Source organism: Dromiciops gliroides, chromosome 2, assembly GCF_019393635.1.
Source record: "Dromiciops gliroides isolate mDroGli1 chromosome 2, mDroGli1.pri, whole genome shotgun sequence".
In the NCBI taxonomy this organism is placed as follows: domain Eukaryota; kingdom Metazoa; phylum Chordata; class Mammalia; order Microbiotheria; family Microbiotheriidae; genus Dromiciops; species Dromiciops gliroides.
In genome coordinates this window covers 150,266,485-150,288,074 of record NC_057862.1, presented here as the reverse complement: position 1 = coordinate 150,288,074, position 21,590 = coordinate 150,266,485, and the positions used below count along the sequence as shown (strand labels likewise).

The following is a 21,590-nucleotide window of genomic DNA, read 5'->3' as shown; positions in this document are numbered from 1 at the left end:
TGGAATGAACCTGTTTCCACTTTTCAAAGCCTTTTTCACATTTATTATGTCATATGGTCTTTATAATCCCATCTGAAGGAGGCAGACAAAGAGTTATCCTAATTCTCAGCTCAGACTTCCTTATGTCCCACCAAGCTACTGAGAGTCAAGGAGTGAGGTTAATGGTCCCAGGTGATTCTGTTCTACATAGGACCAGAGGGTAAGCTCCATATGCAAGGTGTCTCAAACATCTTGGTAAAATTTTAAGCTTTAATAGTTTAAATATCTTCTCTGTATGTGGCACCTATGATTGTACTACACCCCCCACATTCCCAACATCTATGTTTTGCTTCAACATTTAGGTTGTGAAGCATCATTTGGTTTTGTGATATTTAGACAGGTTTCTCTAGAGTAAAAAAGGAAAACAATGGCCCTGGTTGACAGAATACATGGAATCTATTTGGTAGAAACACAGACAAAGTGAATACATATGCACATTATTCAAGCCTGAGGAATCACAAGATTAAATCCCATTTCTAATGCATAATTGCCCCATCTTCTCCCTACAAATGAACCAGCTAACTTTACTAGAACGCAGATCAATTTGGGTGATGTAGAACAAGGCTTCTTAAACTTTTTCCATTCACGACCCCTTTTCTCCCGAGAAATTTTTACATGACCCCAGGTGCATAGGTATATAAAAATTAAGTATACATAACCTTTTACTGTTGCCAAATTTTTCACAACCCCCCCACATAAAGTTACTCAACCCCATGTGGGGTCATGACCCACAGTTTAAGAAGCTTTGATATAGAAGAAGTACAAAGACTGGGGAGGATCCTCCAGTTCTCAAGAAGCTGGTAATCTAGTTTGAAAGACAGGAGAATAACTTAAGTGTAAAATAATGGAAGTGGACTCTCAGGACAAAAGGTATTCAGAGAGGAGCTGGGTTGTATTAGTAGGAAAGGGTTTTTAGAGAGCAGGGTTCTTAACCTTTTCTGTGTCACGGACATCTTTGGTAGTGTGATGAAACCTATGGACAGATTCCCCCATGTTTGAAAGGCATAAGATAAAATGCATAGGCTTACACAGTGAGTGGGATATGGTGGCCCTGAGTCAGTTTAGACTCTGAAGCTTATTACCAGATCATTCTGTTCATGTTTCGTCCCACTGCTAATAACAGAATATTGTAGTAATCGTGTATCTTGCTTTGCTGAACTTAGTGTACACTGGTACCATCCATCCCTCCCTCCCTGCTTGCATTCCAAAGCCCCCAGTCCCTGTTATTGTTAGATCATTCTGTTCATATTCCATCCCACTGCTAAAACACACCTCTTACCCGGCCTTGTTCTGTGGCCAAGCAGGAGAGCTGTCCCCTGTTAGTGCAGACCCACCCTGATACTACCTCTCCCTTCTTGCATTCCTAAGACCTAGCTCCTCGTACCAGATCTCTCCCTTCTTCCCCCATGTCCCCTCCTTACACGGGTGGAGTGGTTTCACCCTTTCCCCCTCCCCTTCCCCCAGCTCTTGGACTAGCTGAGCATGCATCCACACCATGATCATGCGCTGAACACCCATGGGTGTTCTCACATGGGTGAGACAGGATTGGATGTTAGATTGTGAGCTCATCCTGTGCACGAGGGGACTGCCCCCTCAAAACTTCCATAAAAACCCAACTCACAAGCTCATCAGTGCGCTCTTCATCTCTTGCATGAGGTCACCCATTCTCATGAGCATGAAATAAATCTGTCTCTGCTTGACTTGGTAGTCTCCTTGATTTATTTGGGTAAACAGGCAATTGTCCCATACACAAAGTAAACCAGTTATAGTGAAATATAGTTATAAAAAGTTTTAAAACAAATTCATGAACTGAATTAACAAACCTCTGAAGTAGGGGTAGAATTTACATTTTATTGATGCCTTGTTTTTTATATATCACAGTCAATTCTGAGTATATACTGAGTATATACTTCTTAACCTTTGTGGTAAAAAGTTTTAACAGTCGGTTACCGATAATGGAGAGATGCCAGTTTTTTTAAGGACTACCCTTTCAGGGAGGAGACCAACGGCATGAGCTACGCACGCCAGTCTGCCTGCTAAGTACGCGACTTCCGGGGTGCGAGCTTAAAAGGCAAGGAAAGAATGGAAGTGGGATCTTTTTCCTGCTCTGCTGGTCTCCTGACTGTGCTGCACAGACAGACACACTGACTGGAGTTCAACTCGGCCCGGCTCGAGGTTATCAGCAACACGCGCTTGACTCGGTCTCTCTCTCTCTCTCCCCAAAGGTGGCCTTGGGCTTTTGGTGAGTTTTATACGCAATATAAACTAAGCTTACACTTAAGACTATTTGTTTTGTATTTCTACTTTCCTATCCCTCTAATCAACATCACCTGGTAACTACCACACAATAAAGCTCTAACTAGAAAACCAAAAGCTTCTTCCATTTACTAGTCTGGGAGATAAATTAAGGGAAAGGTTAAAGAGGGGAGATTTATGATCTAACATCCAATTTTAAATCTCACACCTTGGATGGCCTTTTCTTGAAACAAAGGGAAAAGAACCCCATTATGCAAAACCAATTTACCCACAGGGATGGTATCTAACAGCATAAGCAACATACTATTTCCAGCGTTCCCAGCCTCTATGACAACAGGAACAAAGTATATTCATTATATCTCCTCAGGGTCAAGACAGGTCATTATAATTCCACAGCACTCCCTGTGCAGTCCCTGATGCCAAGATTACATTCCATCAGGAATGATCATGGCATGATGGGGGACAATGGTGAGGCCATCTTAGAGTATATATATTAGACAACAGCAGGAGATAAGGTTGTACAGATAGGGTAAGAACAGATTATGGGGGGCCTTGCATGCCAGGCAGGATAGTTTAAACTTGAAACAGTAAGCAACTGGGAAGCCTAACAATAGATTATCTTCTAATGGTCTTTCTGTGGCCTTTTTTTCTGTCTACTCTTTCCCTTGGTGATTTCACTCTGGTATGTTTTAGTTACCTTTTATGGATGATAACAGACTCAAGTCTTTATCTTCAGTCCAGACCCTACTTTTGAGATCCTGCTGCATCTACAACTGCCTACAGGTCTGCTCGACCTACCAGAATCTCAAACTCACCATTTTAAAAAACTGAGCTCACTACTCCTTTTGGCTTCACTTAATCTACCATGTTTGAAATCCTGTATTTATCTTTCATTCTTTTTTTTTCTCTCTCTTACCTGTCACATTCAGTTACCCAAATCCTATTGATTCTACCTTTGAGACATCTCATATCTGTGTCTGTCTCTTTCTAAATACTGTGAGAGATACAAGGGTGCTGCCTTTCTCTTCAATCACCTGAGCTAAGGAAAGTAGTAGATGAAATAATCAGAAAATACTGTAAGTATGTAACCAAGTATTAAATTATATGATAAAACTATATAGTTCTCCCCTGTATATTACAAAATAAAAACCAGCATCTTTTATAGCAGCAGGGTAAAGGTCTCTCACAAGGAGGAAAATCAAATGGTAAAGGAAATTTCTAATGCAGCCACATCTCTCCCTATACCTTTTCTCTCTCTCTTTTTTTTTTTTTTGATGAGGCAATTGGGGTTAAGCGACTTGCCCAGGGTCCCACAACTAGTAAGTGTTAAGTGTCTGAGGCCGGATTTGAACTCAGAACCTCCTAAATCCAGGGCCGGTGCTTTATCCACTGTGCCATCTAGCTGCCCCTACCTTTTCTCTTAATAAATTAAAAGACTCACAGCTAACTATTAACTCTATAAGTATAGACTAAATAAATGTAAAGAGAGTAAATAAAATCGACTAAATAAAAGGTAGCTTGAGAGGCAGGGCACTAGCAGTTGAGGAGATCAGGTCAAGGTTCACATAGGCGGTATCTGAACTAAATACTGAAGGAAGAGAGGAATTTTCTGACACAAAGTTAAGAAGGGGCTGTATTCTAGGCATGGGGAAGGGCCAGCACAAAGGCAAGGAGATGGGAGATGGAGATGGCCAATTTATCTGGATTGCAGGGTATGGGATAAGGAATAATGGCCAATGAGCCTGGAAAGATAGACTGGGGCCAGATTATAATGAACTTTTTAAAAAGTTAAAACAAAGTAGTTTATATTTTATCCTTGAGTCAATGGGAACCACTGGAGTTAACTGGAGAATGACATGGTCAAATCTACACCTAAGGAAACATCATGCTGGCAATAATAGGAAGAATGGCTTGGGGGGCAGCTAGGTGATGCAGCAAATAAAGCACCGGCCCTGGATTCAGGAGGACCTGAGTTCAAATCTGGCCTATGACACTTGACACTTACTAGCTGTGTGACCCTGGGCAAGTCACTTAACCCTCAATGCCCCCCCCCCAATTTATTTTTAAAAAAAAAGGAAGGATGGCTTGAAGTGGGGCAGAATTTGAAACAGGAAGATCAATTAGGAAGCTGTTAGCAATAACTAGAACAGGGGTAATGAGGGCCTGGACTAATATGGTGGTTGTGTTGAATGCAAAGAAGACAGAAGAAGAAAGAGCAAGATGTAGCAACTGACTAAATATGTGGGGTAAGGGAGAATGAGATATCAAGGATGATACCAAGGTTACAAACTCAGGGGCCTAGCAAAATGGTGGTGCATTTGACAGAAATACAAGTTTTGAAGAGAGATGGATTAAAGGGGAAAGATGAGTTTTGTTTCAGCTCCATTGAGTTTGAGATGTCTCCAAGACATATAGTTTGAAAGTCACAAATGATGTGGTACTGAAGCTCAAGGAACAGACATGGGGCAGTATATATAAACACATAAGTCAGTGGCATAGAGATGATAATGGGAGTACTATTGGGTTACCAAAAGAAAAAGCATCAAGAGAGAAGACAAGAGGGCATAAGGACAAAGTTTTGGGAGTAACAGCCACAGTTAGGGATAGATGAGGAACATCTTCTAGATGATTATCCAGCAAATCAGTCCAATTGATAGAAGGAGAAGTAGCAGAAGGTAGAGTTATAAAAACCCAGAAAAGAGAGAGGTTCTGAGAGGGCATGGTTACTGGAGTCCAATGCAGAAGAGAGGCCAAAAAGGATGGAGCCTGAAAAAAAGACCATCACAGTTGGCAATTAAGAGATAATTGGGGGCAGCTAGGTATCACAGTGGATAGAGCACCGGCCCTGGATTCAGGAGTACCTGAGTTCAAATCCGACCTCAGACACTTGACATTACCTGTGTAACCGTGGGCAAGTCACTTAACCTCCATTGCCCCACAAAAACAAAAACAAAAACAAATAAAACAAAAAGAGATAATGGGGGGGGGGATAATTGGTAACTTTGGAGAGAGAACTTTCAGCTGAGTGATGAGGCCCTAAGTCAAACTGCAAGGTACTGAAGAATGAGTAAAAAAAGTGGAGGCAGTCAGTATAGACAGCTTTTCTAGAAGTTTACCTGATAAAGGAAGATGAGCTCCCAAACTGACAGCTTAAAGGAACAGAGGTATCTAGTAAAGGTTTTTGGGGTTTTTTTTAATTTTACATATAAGGTATTTTATTTTTTCCATTACATGTAAAGATAGTTCTCTCTAGTAAAGATTTTTAAGATGAGAAAGACCTGGGCATGTTAGAAGGCAACAGGGAAGAAACCAATATACAGACAGATGTTCAGGATTGGGGGGGTAGGGAGAGCAGTGACTAAAGTTGCAATCTGCTAGAGAAGAAAGAAGGGATGGAATTAAAGGCACTTGGGGGGCAGTTGGCAGTGGCAAGAGGAGCAACCTCCATGTCAGACATGGAGAGGAGAAAGAGTAGGAGAATGATGTCAAGGGGTTTAGAGAAGGGGAGAAGATGGAGATCATGTCAAATAGTCCTCGGTTTTCTCTGTAGAGAATTGAGGTTCTTGTTGTGGGGGTGAAGGTGTATTTGAGGAGCTTATAATATTCTGGGACGAAATAATATGTACACCTTTAAGTAAATACAAGATGATTTGAGACACTAGTAGAGAAGGGGAGAGGAAAGAATGTAACATAGGTAAAGTTTCCTATAGGAGAGCACCTTGGTTAAGATTTAAAGGAAGTGGGGGGCAGCTAGGTGGCACAGTGGATAGAGCAGTGGCCCTGGATTCAGGAGGACCTGAGTTCAACTCTGGCCTCAGACACTTGACACTTACTAGCTGTGTGACCCTGGGCAAGTCACTTAACCCCCATTGCCCCGCAAAAAACGAAACAAAAAAAAAAAAGATTTAAAGGAAGTGGAGCAGCTAAATGAAGCACTGGATAGAGCACCAGCCCTGGATTCAGGAGGACCTGGGTTCAGGTCCAGCCTCAGACACTTGACACTTACTAGCTATGTGACCCTGGGCGGGTTATTTAGTCCTCATTGCCCTACAAAAAAGAAAAAAGATTTAAAGGAAGCTAGGGATTCAAAGAAGGAAGTGAGGAAGGACTGCCTTGTGGATCTATACAAAAGTATGAAGGTAGCAGATGGGATGATGAGTTTGGGAAAGAACAAGATCTGTTCACTTAGGAAGTAGATTTTGTGAAATGAGAATGGAAAGAGTGAGAGAGTCTAGAGGGCTTTAAATGCTAAGTTGAGGAATTTGCAATTTACCCCAGAAACAAAAGGGAGCTACAGAAAATGTCTGAATGGGGGGAAAATGATATGATCAGACCTGTTTTAGGAAGACTATTTTGGCAGTTGTGTGAAGAATGGGTTGATAAGGACAAAAAATGGAGCTGGGAGATCCATTAAGAGGCTATTTCAATAGTCTAAGTGTGAGTGATGAGAGCAATGTGATCCAAAGTGGGGCTTCTTAAACTTTTTCCACTCATGACCCCTTTTTGCCCAAGAAATTTTATGGGACCCCGAGTATTACACATATAAAATAGGCATTTGTAACCTTTTACTGATGTCAAATTTTTCGCGACCCCCCACCTTCAGTTACTCAACCCCACAGTTTAAGGAGCTAGGATCTACAGTGGTGGTGGTCTGAGTACAGAGAAAAAGACAAATGCAAGCAAGATGTTGTGGAGGTAGAGTCCACAATATGTCCCTGCCCTAACTTTCCAACCTCATCTCCCACTACTTGGAAGCAAGTATCTTCACTCGAGCTAAACTGGTCTCTCTACTGAACATACCACATTCATTCTGAAGTATTACAAACTTTTGTTCATGTTTCTGGCCCTGCCTGCAAAACCCTCATTCCTCTCAACCTATGAAGACAGTACACAAACTTCCAAAGTCCACAGGCCTACTTCCCTGCCCTCTAAGTCTATAAAGTCAGAAGCCTTCCCTAACTTACTACTCCGAGGCTGTAGGAATCTTCCCTTTCTCAACATTCCTAAAGCACTTACATCTACATTATTGATTGGATCTTTATTACTGACTGGCACTGCCTAATGATATTTCTTACTGTTTCATGTATGGATATCTCATGTCCCCAACTGGATCATAAGCTCCTGAAAAATAGACATCTTAATCATTCTTTATTGTCAAAGCTCAACAAATACTTGTGAAGTGAAATTATTCCTTAAAGAAGCCACTGATCAGGGGTGGCTAGGTGGTGCAGTGGATAAAGCACCGGCCTTGGATTCAGGAGTACCTGAGTTCAAATCTGGCCTCAGACACTTGACACTTACTAGCTGTGTGACCCTGGGCAAGTCACTTAACCCCTATTACCCTGCAAAAACAAAAAACAAAACAAAAAAAAAGAAGCCACTGATCTGAGTCACCCACGTTTTTATCAGTGCACCAAACTGACCAGGATGCTATGATTCAACTGAATAGCTGCACTTTCTAGCAAATAAGAAAACATTCTAAGGCCATTACTGTCCATGCAGGAAAGAAAAAAGAAATCTGACAAGTTTCAGGCAGTTTTCCCTCTGGAAGTGTGATCCCTGTTAAAGAGGCAAGATGCCAAGAAGTCTTTTCAGACCTAAGCCAGTTCAGGCAGCTCCCTTGCATGTGTGCTCTCCCCTAGCCCCCACAAATACTGGGGAACTATTAGCCCAGTGTCATTATCAATGCCTTGCCACCTAAACAACATATCAAATATAAAAATGCAGGACTCAGGACCTGGGTGATCCTAAACTAATGGAACAGGGAGAGGAGGTGGTTTGTTTTAGAAGCTGAAGAAGATTCCTGCTGTGTTAGCTTTCAGTCACACCCACAAATCACAATTCCCCTGGTGTTACCTGTCCCTAAGCTCAACAATAACCACCAAAACTCACAATCCAATCCAACAAATAATACATATTCACTGATTTAAAGTCTCTCTGCCCAATTGCCAATAAAATATTAACTTCACATTAATGTCACTTAACTAACCAAACAGGCACGTCATCAGTATGCTAGGGGTATAAAAGATAAACCCCCTATCTTCAAGAAACACTTAGTTTCTTCCCAACTTTATACCAAAGTCAAACCTAAAAATTTAAAAGTAAGGTCTTAGAAGGAGTAGTCCCATTTTTGATTGACAAGTTGGTTTGGCTCCAATAAATTCAAGTCCCCAAAGTGACAGATTTCTTTTAGTAATTTCTCATTCTCTGTTAAGCAGCATCATTGCATTAGGATCTCCATCTCTCACCTAGCCTAGAACCCCAGGAATACAGTTTAGGGCCTAGAGAAGTCAGAGTGAGCAGGTTGTCAGAGAAGGAGGAATAGATAGCCACCAGGGGCCTCCCTCTGATAGTCTGTGTTTAGTTTTTTATCTTAAGTATCCTTCACCAGCTTTCTCCCTGTCATCTATCCAACTTAAGTGAAAAACAAATGACTGAACTAAATTCTCTTTATATGAGAGAAACAGGAAAACCAACACAGTCCCACCTCTACAATGAAAACCACCCCAGACTTATATTTCTGCCCACAGTATAACTGATGCTACTTTAAAGGGGCTCTCCTGGAGCTACTTAGGCATAGATCTTTTTCCTTCTCTCTTGAGTCAGGAAAGATGATTTCAGACAAAAAAAACTACCTCACCAAAGTAGGTGAAGCATTGAGACTGAGATAAGAGGGAGTTTCGGATCCACCCAAACTGAACAGGGCTCTAAAGCAGGAGGAATGTGAAATTTTAAAATAGGCCTTTACTTATTTTCCCATTTTACATTTGAGGAAACTGAGGCCCATCAAGGTGAGGAAACTTTCCCACAGTCACTTAACTAGTCAAAGAGCCAGGACTAGAACCTCACTGGGCCTCAGTTTCCTCAAGTGTAAAATGGGATTAATAATCACTGTTCTACATACCTTGCAGGGTTATTTTAAGGATCAAATCAAATGATGTATGTGAAAGTATTTTTTTTGGGGGGAAAAAAAACATAAGTCAACCCACCAAATAAATAAATAATCTGGTCCAGACAGATTTACAAATAAATTCCAACATAAAAACAATTTCCCATGCTCCATAAACTGTTTTGAGAAATAGAAAAAAGAAGGTAGTCTATTAGACTCTTTTTATGAGACAAATACTGCTCTCATACTCCAATAAAGTCTAAGGGGGCAGGGGGAGCGAACTAGAGACAAACAGCATTGGAAGAGTCATGGAATCAAATAGTTCCTAAGAAAACATATTTTCTAAAATATGGCAAGGCTGGACAGCATTATCTGTCAAATAGTGATGGCAATAAGCATGCTATTATATCATACTTTCCTAGGAGCAGAGATAATTAAGCATCTTGGATTAAATGAGTCACTTTTGAAGCTCACCCTCATTAGGATACAAGTGATGACAGGATCCTAGGTTAAATCAATGGTTGCTGGAATGGGAAAGGGTAAACAGCTCAGCCTGCTCCATTTGTGACTTCTAGTCAGTGATAAAATATGAGGCTGTGTAGTGCAGCAGAATTCAGGATATGGGTCAGGTTATGTTGGTTCTGTCACTAACTAGCTGTAAAACTATGGGCAAATCACTTCAAGGGAGGGCCTTGGTTTCCTCCCACCTAAATGAAGGATTAACAGAAAGACTGGAACAAGGATTAAACCGTGTGAGAAGGAGGAGTTGCTATTAGCACTAGTGAATGGAATAACAATACAAATGAGATTCTGGATTAAAGTTCCTGCCCAACAGGTAAGGAAACACTCATCTAATTCAGTATTATGTAGTATCAAATGATAATTGTATATTAATTCCTTCAGTTTCTAGAATGGAATGGGAAATTAAAATTCAAGTGGAGGACTGAAATTCAGTTCAGTCCCCAGGACTGTCTTAGCTAGGAAGTCGCTTTTTAGTTTAAAACTCTCAACTAATAACAAAGATAATAAAATAATTTTTTTTTACATATAAGGTATTTTATTTTTTCCGTTACATGTAAAGATAGTTCTCAACTTTTGTTTATACAAGCTTTACAATTTCAGATTTTTCTCCCTCCCTCCCTCCCCTAGACAGCAGGTAATCTGATATAGGTTATATCTATATATCTATATACATATACATATATATATATCTATACACACACATATATATGTTGGTATGTTGTCTCATTATTGTCATTCTCTTGGATAAAGTTATTGATTGTTTCTATGATTTCTTGTTTGGCCCATTCATTCTTTAGAATGAAATTATTTAGTTTCCAAATGATTTTCATTCTACTTTTCCCTAGCTCTTTCTTACATGTAATTTTTATTGCATCATGATCTGAGAAGGATGCATTTACTATTTCTGCCTTTCTACATTTGACTATGATGTTTTTGTGCCCTAATACATGGTCAATTTTTGAAAATGTGCCATGTACTGCTGAGAAAAAAGTATATTCCTTTCTATCCCCATTCAATTTTCTCCAGACATCTATCATGTCTAACTTTTCTAGTAATCTATTCACCTCTTTCACTTCTTTCTTATTTATTTTTTGGCTAGATTTATCTAATTCTGAGAGGGGGAGATTCAGATCCCCCACTACTATAGTATAAAATAAAGTTTTAAATCAAATGGGCTTGGAAGAGATATATAAAATCAATTCCTGCCCAGAAATAGTAATCCTTATTAGCCTGATGAATTCTGAATGTACCTACTAAGAGATTTTTGCCTTTGCTTCCTTTTACTTTCTATCTAGAGCAAAAAAGTGACTTCTGCCTATTAGTTACATGGGGATTATTATCCATATTCAATTAATCAATCTCTATTAAGCCCCGATTGCTATGCACTGTACTTAGTGCTGGATATGTATTCTCACTTGCCTCCCCTGGGAGAAAGAGAGAACTGACCATAGCAACCTTCAGACACTCTTCCCTCCCTCCTCTCTCCAACAAATTGAAGCTAACTTTAGGATTCACTTGAGGCCCAGTTCAGAGCTGTTCATCAGCTTTGTCCTGTTATCTTTTTCATCTTCTTCCAACTCCAGTCAGAAATATCACATTTATTTTCCAATCTCAACTGCATGGTGAGCAGATGGCATCATTAAACACTCAATTAACACTCCCTAGACCCTTTCTCCACACTTCTACCATCCCCCCAGTTAAAAAATGTAGACTGTATTAGCCCATCCAATCAGGAATGGACTTGGCATTATAGAACAGGTCAAAGTTTCTATCTAGAGTGACCTGTCTCCCCTTTCTATCCACTTTCTCTTCACTCTTTTTTGGGGGTTCCAATTCTTTTTCCAATTTCTCACTTGTCTCCTGATCAAATTTTGCTCTCAGGAAAGGTTTACACCCTAGAATGATGCAAATTGCTCTCCCAGGGGTATTTGTAGTTTGTGTTAGCTCAGATAAATAAAAGCCTTGTCTGACATTCAAGAAGTATCAGGAATCAGCTAGTGAGAAGTATTCTGCAAGTGACCCAGATAGAAAGTCATCTATTGTTCATAAAATCACATCAAATAAGTCATCACCTATAGGTGATGAAGCTAAACAATTCGAATCTATGTAACAACATGTTTCTATAGTTTTCTAACTTTCCCTACCACCTGTAACCCAGATTACAGGATTCAGGGAAATTTGAATAGGCTCCTTTGCCACAGCTCCTCTTCCAGAATAGGACTCAGTCACATCTTCAAAATCTTATTTCCCTCTTCCTTCTACTCCCCACATTGCTTCCACAACCATTAATTAATATCAAGGCACCAAAAAAAGATAATCGAATAGCTTCTTCCAAAATCAAATGAATGTAGATCAAAGTTCATATGATTCCTGAATGTTAATGAGACTCTTCCTAACATCTATTCCAAACTAGAAGGATTGACTCTTGCTCACACCAGAACCAGGGGCTGTATCTAGTTAACTACTTTAATGAGAAATTCAGGGCAAGATACCCTCACTCTGTTCTGGATAGGCTCAAAAGACTGTTAAACTCTCAATTCAACCTCTGAAATGATTACAGAGAACTACCTATCCTGAGAAACTGAGAAGGAAGTTGAAACAATGCTTAAAAGACCATCATTATATTCCATGAAAACTAAACATAAATATAATTATCCACATGAATGGAGGGGGAACTTGATGGCACAGATAATCTGAAAATTATATAAATCATTAGGTTTTGTCAGATCTTACCTTCATCATAGGAAGGGAAGACAACCAGGGAACAAGAGGATTAATTTACCCAACATCCCTTGAGTCCTTCTCAAAAGAAAGTGAACAGCTGAGAACAGCTGTTCAGGAGAAGGTCCCTGACTAGAGTTAAAAGATTGGAAGGGGAGAGAATCTAGTCCCTCTTCAGAGACCAGGACAGTTAATTCTGAGAGAAACTAGGAAACCTGGAGCCCTGAAGGCAAATGTTAGCTATAGAATAAGACAGAATGATGACAGAAGCCAAGGGTGTGTCTACACGGGAACCCATCCACTAATGACAAATGTGTTTTTTCTTACATTGAACCAAAGAATTCATCTTTGAATTGCAAGCTGAAGACTGTCTAACTAGAGAAACCTACACAGGCGGCATAGTGAGACTAACCTTGGGCAAATTTACCCATAGATCTATTCTTCCCCAGCATTTTTTCCCAATTCCATCAGCTAATAGAAAAAAGTGAGTTATTATTCCTTGAGCAGCGATCATTGATGAAAGCAGGTGTAAACAAGCCCCTTGAAAAATGGAATGCCAGTCTAGGATGTAGTATTTATTACAGATAATTCACAATGTAGTTAATCCAAACTTGAATATTCAAGAGCTGAAGTTAAAAATCACCCCAAACTCATGAATAGAAAAAGACTAGTGGTTAAATGATCTCTTCTCAGTAATGCCAGAAAATGTCAAATTTTCTGCTCTATTGGGGTGGGGGGGGGGAGGAAGCCAATCATTTTAACATCATGTAAAAAGAAATGGCCTTTGGAGAGCCAACTTTGAATTATGTATGGCCATAGGGAGATAATTACAGGGAAAAAATCATTAAAAATTCAGATGTTCCCAAACCCTTCAATTCTCATTCTACCCTCTTTTCCCACTAAATCTTTCCTTGGAAGTTCTGTAAAGTAGCAAAACAAATAGGTCTGAGTTTCTTCTCCATTTGCTTCTTTCTTTTCCCTTTTCCAACTCCACTGAACTACATCACACACACCTCCCTTCTTTCCTTCTTCCCTCTCTCTGACAAGAGCATGAAAACAGCCAAAAGGAAGAAAATAAGATGTTGTTGCTGGAAAGGATTTTAAAGATCATTCAGCTCCATGTCTTCACTCTACAGATTAAGAAACTAAAGATGAAGTGACCTGTTTGAGGACACACAGATAATGAATGGGAGACCTTAGACCAGAATCTGATCAGGTCTGAAACCTCACTCATTAATCCCTGGAAAATTCAGAATTAATTGTAAACCACAGAAACTGGGTTTGGTTTTAAGGTACTAAGGAATCTCCTTTAATAAACAAGAGGTCAAGGGGAAGGAATTTATTCTATCAAATCTGAACAATCATCAACTGTTATACTAGGATTCTACTGTACTAACAGTATTTCAAATATACTAATGTCAGTGCCATGCACGCAGGCATGCATTCTCATTCTCTCTCTCTCTCTCTCTCTCTCTCTCAAACACACTCTCACACACACACACACAAATCCTGTTCCAGCATGAAAAGATTTCTCTCTCCCATTTTAGAGAGTAACACTCCATTTTATTCATTTGACAACTCTTCCTTACAGCTCTAATGGTAGAAACAAATTGACAGCAGGAGCTAAAGGTTGTGTTTCCCCACCTCCTCCTGCTTAACAATTGGGTTCAAGGAGGGAGCATGCTTAGCAAGCATGTTAGAGTCTAACAAGAAAGCTATTTTTAGTCTGTAAAGATTGAAGATTTCACAGCAAGCTCAACAACCAAATTGTGAAACAAGTGTTTTTCTGATAGTCATTAGTTTTGAAAAGCTTTTATTTCCTGCTCTTTGGCTCCACCCTCCTACCCTGAAACAGTGACAATTAAACATATTAATTAACATTGTTAAGAACTGAGGGTTCAGCTTTTATTTGAGCCCATCTTTCCTAGAAACAAACACGACTATTATTCATTTTTAATTTAGCAAGATGTCACAGAAAAAACTGAAATGGAAACAGGTGCAATGCCAAGCTCACAAGAACAACTAAAAAGGCTGGATGGGAGGAGGCTGGGTTTGTAGATCTGCCTATTTCTGCCCTTCCAGACTGCAGAGGCACAGGAAAGCGCCTGGTCTGAACTGGACATGTATTCTACTGACTCTGCTGCTCAAGATTTGGGGCCCTTGAGCAAGTTGGTTAAGGGTCCTCATTTGTAAAATGAGGGAGCTGGACTAAATAATACCTGAGCTCCTTTTCAGATGGAATAGTCTATTAATCTATTATATGTCATCTGAAGATCTGGAGCTGGAAGGGAACTTTAGGAGTAATGCAGTTCGCCTCCTTCATTTAACAGAGAGGGAAATGGGAGACACAAAGAGGTACAATAGTAAACAGCAGGGCCAAGATGTGAAGTTAAGTCTTCTACATTCAAATTATCCTGGCACAGAGTGGACACTTTATAAATGTTTATTCCTTAACAGAAGTTCCATACAAGGGTGAAATCACTGCCTCAGTCCACAGTCTATCAGGATAAGACTTTACAAACCTAATGAATTATCAGGATATTTTGGATCAGGATCCAAAATAACTGGTTGCTGACTCTCATCCAGGAGGTTAATTATGCCTCCTAGCTTTGTGTCCTCAGGTTCCTCATCTATAAAATGGGCATAATAAGCATCTACAGGGTTGTTGTGAAGACCAATTAAGGTAATCATATGTAAAGCACTTTGCAAAATCTCAAAATGATACATTTTGTTTTTATTATCTGTAAATATGATAAGCATGGCATGTAATAAGCCCTTTAACATTTGTATCAGTGACTTGGATAAATATAGCACAGGGCTGAGAGAGACGCCCTAAGGCCTCAGAGCCATCCTGCCAAATTGACACTGAGCCATGTACTGAGTTCATTTATTCAACCAGTTTTATTGTTCAGTTATTTCAGTCATTTGACACTTTGTGACCCCATTTGGGTTTTTCTTGGCAAAGATACTTAAGTGGTTTGCCATTTTCTTCTCCAGCTCATTATGTAGATGAGGAAACTAAGGCAAACAAGGTTAAGTGACTTGCCCGGGGTCACACAACTAGTAAGTGTCTGAGGCTGGATTTGAACTCACAAAGATAAGTCTTTCTGACTCCAGGCCTGGCACTCTCCCTATTGTGCCACCTAGCTGCCCTTATTCAACCAGTACTATATTCATATAGTCCACATCTCTATATCTTTTACACAAAAATGTGAAAATTTATCAAATCTTTATATAACTCTAGGTAAACTATATCTATAGCATTCCTCTGATCTACCAGGTTAGTAATCTTTTCCAAAAAAGGAAATAAGGATGGTCTAGCACTGTCACTGAAATCTTTGTATTCACTGCTTTGCTTAATGTTCAATAACCATCTTTTTAATGGTTCTTTTTTAAATTATCTCAAGAATCAGAGCCAAGCTTACTGGTCTACAGAGTCTGTTCTTTTCCCCTTTTTCTGAAAATCAGGACATCTGCCCTTCTCTGTTGTGCAGTTTTCCATGATCTTTCAAATATCACACTGGCTGAGCAGTCACAGCTTGCCAGCTCTTTTAGAACCTCAAGATGTGGTTCATCTGCTCTAGGTGACTTAAATTAATGAGAAAAAGAAGCTTTCTTAAAACCTTAAAATCTCTTAAACCTTAAAATCCAGGACAGGATTTCTCTATATTCTCTCCCTTAGTAACCTTATTTACTCTTAGTAACTTCAACTATCACCTTTAAACTACCAAATCAAATTTCTATCTCCAGTCCCAACCTCCCTCCTAAGGAGGGTATGAAATTCAAGTTCCAGACCTGCATCTGTAATCACCTATCGTATATACAGTCAGCCCTTCTAAATCACAGGTGTCGGGGGTGTAGCACCCCAGGGATCTGGAAAATCCAAGTAAAAAATTTTGGCCCTCCCTTCATACAAGAGAAGAAGTCTGAATTATTGTGGTATGAAAAGATAAAATATGCTGATATTATATAACACTAGACATATATTTTGTGCATTTCTGTGGTAAAAAGTTTTAACAGTCGGTTAGATAATGGAGAGACGCCAGTTTTTTTTTTTTTAGGACCACCCTTTTGGGGAGGAGACCAACAGCATGAGCTACGCACACCAGTCCGCCTGCGATGCACGCCAGATTGCCTGCTGAGCACTTGACTTCCGGGGTGCGAGCTTAAAAGGCAAGGAGAGAACGGAAGTGGGGCCTTTTTTCCTGCTCCGCTGGTCTCCTGGCTGCGCTGCACAGACAGATGCGGACTGGAGTTTGACTTGGCCCGGCTCTCGGTTAACAGCACGCGCTTGACTCGGTCTCTCTCCCCAAAGGTGGCCTTCGGTTTTTGGTGAGTTTTATACAGAATATAGACTAAGCCTAGACTTAAGACGATTTGTATTGTATTTCTACTTTCCTATCCTTCTAATCAACATCACCTTGTGACTACCATACAATAAAAGCTCTATCTAGAAAACCAGAAGCTTCTTCCATTTACTAGTCTGGGAGATAAATTAAGTGAAAGGTTAAGTAGGGTAGATTTATGATCTAATATCCAATTTTAATCTCACATTTCTGAGTTCTAAACTTCTTCTGTGTCATCTGTAGCTGCTTTATTCCCAAGGCCCTCACCCTAATACAGGGTCTCAGTACCACCCACTCCCTTTAGAGCAAGTAATTCCCAAAGCAAAACTCTTATCCAGAAAGAGAGAGTAGGTGGGAAAGTTGAAGCCATTTAAAAACACACCTTTATGTATGCATGTATGTACACATACACATGCATTTATACATGTGTATATAGACAGAGAGAGGGAACACACACATGAAACATTAGATATTTAGGAATGGTGTTTAGTGTTTTGAATACATAAAGATTAACACTGGAGGAGGCAGCTAGATGGCACAGTGGATAAAGCATTGGCCCTGGATTCAGGAAGACCTGAGTTCAAATATGACTCCAGACACTTGACATGTACTAACTGTGTGACCCTAGACAAGTCACTTAACCCTCACTGCCCCACCCCAAAAAAAGGATTAACAGTGGAAAAATCCCCATGAATTGTTTTCCTAAAAAAATGGGGGGGGGGGGCAGCTAGGTGGCACAGTGGATAGAGCACTGGCCCTGAACTCAGGAGGACCTGAGTTCAAATCCAGCCTCAGACACTTAACACTTACTAGCTGTGTGACCCTGGGCAAGTCACTTAACCCCAACTGCCTCACCAAAAAAAAAAAAAAAAAAGATAGAATTCCTCATAAGGAAAAGGGCTAGAGAACAGGTAAGATGCAAACAGGTAACATATTTACAATGAAAGATAACAAGATTGGGATAAATTTCACTATGCTTCTAAAAATGATACCAGTCTTTCCCATATATTCTACATTTTACATGCACGAAATTATTTATCATCTCTTACCCACAAACACTCTGCATTTTCATGACTTTGTTTTAGCTCAGGCACCTATTCTTCCAATGCCCTTCCCTACCTTTTTACCTATTGAATTCTTACCCATCTTTTAAAGCTCACTTCCCTTCAATGAAGCCTTACTAAACTTGAATGCATAAAGATAGGAATTAGAAAAATAACAATATTAGTTTCCCATTACCTCTGCCTCCCCACAGACCTCACATTACAGTTAGTTTACATCCTTTTAAAGCAATAATGATTTTTTTAATACTAGTACGGGCCATTTATCTTGCCTAAGTCATAAGTTCCAAGAGGTCAAAGAACATCTCTTACTTAGCTGAACTTTGCATCTCATTTAGCCCAATGCACTGCAAAATTCATGTTATTGAATTTATTAAATATTTATTAAATTGTTCAATAAATACTTTAAAATGTGAATGGAATGGTTTTTATAAAAGAGTTCTTTCTGCAACACACATATATACATGTATGTATGGATGGATGTGTTTGTATATGCATGTATATCCAAATTACGTAATCTAGAGAAAAACAAAGAAATTCATCCCTCTGGGCCAAATCCTTAAATCCTTACAACTCAGACATGGAATCTACAGACATAATCCTGATTTTCCAAGGGGAATGAAAAAGGCATTAGAGAATTGTCAGTTAGTTAAGAACTAATTCAGTCTGTACAGGTCTTCTGTCTCTTGCTGATAATATTACTGCCTTATATTCAATACAACATTTATAGTACCACTGAAAAACGGTAATAAGTTACTTCATATACCCTAGAACTATACAAAAAGTCAGCTAGAAGTCAACAGGCCAAAGGAAGAGGGTCCTACCAGAAATGCTAGTAACAGTGCAGAAAAATAAGAAGGAAGCTGATCAGCGATAGACCAGAGATACATGGAACCTGCAAGATTCCACAGACAAGAGTGGAATGTTCTGACAAAAAAGTTCAGGGTGGCTGAAAATCCATGTTGTGAAGCTTGGAAGACATTGGGAATGGCAGGGCATGGCAATTCCCAGATCAAGGCACCCCAGGCCTAGAAGCAATACAGTACCTAGCATTCTGTTTTGAGATAAAATATAAAGCCACAAAAAACCAATGCTCTGATCCTCAAAGATTGGAGGGAACCAGCACTCTTGATGAAGAGATAACCCAGGAGGGGTAATGAGACCAAGCAAGGCTGACTGCCCCACTCAAAAGTACAGCAGGGAGTTGGCACAAAGCTCCAGTTCAGGAACTAAGACTGAAGATATGAATAAACAGAAGATGCCAACCACTATAAAGAATTACTACAGAACCAGAAAAATATCTAAAAATCTAACCCAGAAGAAAATAACTCTACAGCAACTGCAAAGAGAGACTCCAAGACAAAAAATTTTTCACAGGGACTACATGAATACCTAGAAGAAATAAAGGTGAATACAGAGGTTAGAATAGAAAGTGGCAAACTTTAATCAAGTAATAGAATCCCTGAAAATTAAGTGAACCAAAGAGACATCAATGACTATGTAACAAGAAATACTAGTGGAAAAAATAATCAAAAGATTTTTCTAAAAAGAAGAAAATGTAAGGAATTTGTTAGCAGAAACCACTAACTTGGAGTTGTTTTGTTTGACTATGTATATCTGTTACAAATTTTCTTTTTTTTTCACTTGGCAGGGGAGGAGAGAAAATAAATGCTGTTAATTTAAAACTATTGAACTTGTTCATTTAAAAAATGAAATTTAAGTTTTTTTAAAAATCACTGGAATTCCTGAAAACAATGATAAAAAATAAATGGTTTGGATACACTGTGTCTTATGTACATACACACAAACAAATGATGAAATAGCAAGCTTTTTTTTTTTGCTCCCCCTCACACTCCCCCAATGTGAGGGGAGGGGGGAAGCAAACACACATTTCTATACTGGCCATGTCCAAAAATATATGTCTCACTCTGAATCTTGAACCTAACACCCCTCTGTACTGTGGTGAAATGCGAACATTCTAATAGGAGAAGAAACACCTTTAATTTCTTCAAGGGAGTTATTTTTCTTTTTAAGGGGACTGAGTGATATGTTAGTTCTATTCTGAGGGTTTTAAGAAGGGAAAATTTTTTTAAAAGAGCAGAAAAAAGAATACAATATATTATAGAAAAGAAGGGAACTTGTTATCTTTAGTTCTTTGATTTTTTTTATTTTTCCCTTTTTAATCACCCCTTCAGAATTCATGCTATAAAGTTGAAGTTTTTGATTTCAGCTGTTCTCTCTCCAGTGCTTTCCCCTCTCATTCCTCTTGTTTCCCTATTGTCTGATCTATTTCTTTGTGTATGTGTCTGTGTGTCTATGTGTGAGTTTTTGTGTATATGTATATCTATATGTGTATGTTTTCAACACTCTTTGCCTGGTTCAGAAAAGAGTGAGGTGAGGGGGCAGCTAGATGGTGCAGTGGATAAAGCACTGGCCCTGGATTCAGGAGGACCTGAGTTCAAATCCGACCTCAGACACGTGACACTTACCAGCTGTGTGACCCTGGGCAAGTGGCTTAACCCTCATAGCCCCACAAAAAAAGGGAAAGAAAAGAGTGAGGTTCATCTGATTAAAAATAAGTTTTATCCCCTCACCCTTTCTTCTGCATTTGTATACTCCTTTTTCATTCCCTCACGGCCCCCAAAACATGCCAGTCTTTTCATAGCCAAGGTATAGCTAATATCCAAGTTGCTCCTGCAAGATCTGGATATCCTAAGAGATCAGTTGTGGCACTCTTTGTAGCTCCCTCCCCACACAGTGGAGGGATAGAGGGAAATTAATATTTATAGAGTCTTCTCCAATACCTTAAAAGCTCCATAAAACCCTGTAGAGTATTTTACACAGGATCACATATTTATAGCTGGAATGGACCTCATCCAATCCAACCCCTTCATTTTACAGACAGAAAATCTGAGGCTCAAAAAGGTTGTTTCTTTCCCAAGGCAATACAGGCAGTAAATGACAGAGTCAGTATTTTAACTTGGTTCCTATAACAATATTTTTTTCAGCTGCATAACACTGTCTCCAGCGCCCTCATTTCCGTACATAAGAATGACTTTGGTACTCCCTTTAGCTCAAGCAATTGACCCTATACCAAGTTTACCCACTTGCTGACAATCACTTCTTAAGCCTATGAAGGATTAATCTCTCATTTATTCTGACTAAAATAAAGAAAGTGAGAAAGATAATGGACAAATAAGCTCTAAAACAAAGAAGACAGGAGGAAGCTGACAGAGGTTTTTTCTTCTGCTCTATGAGGCAGAAGAAATACTGCCTAGCACTGAAGGGAGTTGAACAACTATTTGTTTTACAAGAGGAAAAGTGACCCCTTTTTAAAGGTTTTGTTTGGGGGTCCTGATTTCCAGCTACATCATTCTTTTGTGGGAACACAGTCATCACTCCTCCAAGATTAAGCACTTCTTTGCTCCAAGCATGATAAGATAAACATAAAATTGCCAAAGGACAAAGGAAAAGGTATTCATAGGGTCAATTAATTAGCTGTTGGCATTCTGGACAAGATGGAAACTCCAAGAGTATAGGACTTGAAGACCCAAAGGAAACATGAGGAACATATCTGTAGAGACTGGGTGAGCGGCAAATGAAAAAACACTAGACTAGATAAGTTATCTAATTAGCCAAGTGGTTGAGAAAGACAAAAAGAAAAAAGAAAACGATAAGAATAGCATTCAAGGCTATCTACAATCTGATCCCTATTTGTTATTTAAATTTATCTCCACATAAGTTTTCCCCACCATT

General features: G+C 39.4%; 1 protein-coding gene across 1 annotated transcript in view; it reads right to left on the bottom strand.

Annotated features, from left to right (window-relative positions):
- Positions 1 to 21,590, bottom strand: part of MAP2K1 (mitogen-activated protein kinase kinase 1) — a 100,697-nt gene that overhangs the window by 12,702 nt on the left and 66,405 nt on the right. The window lies entirely within an intron of this gene.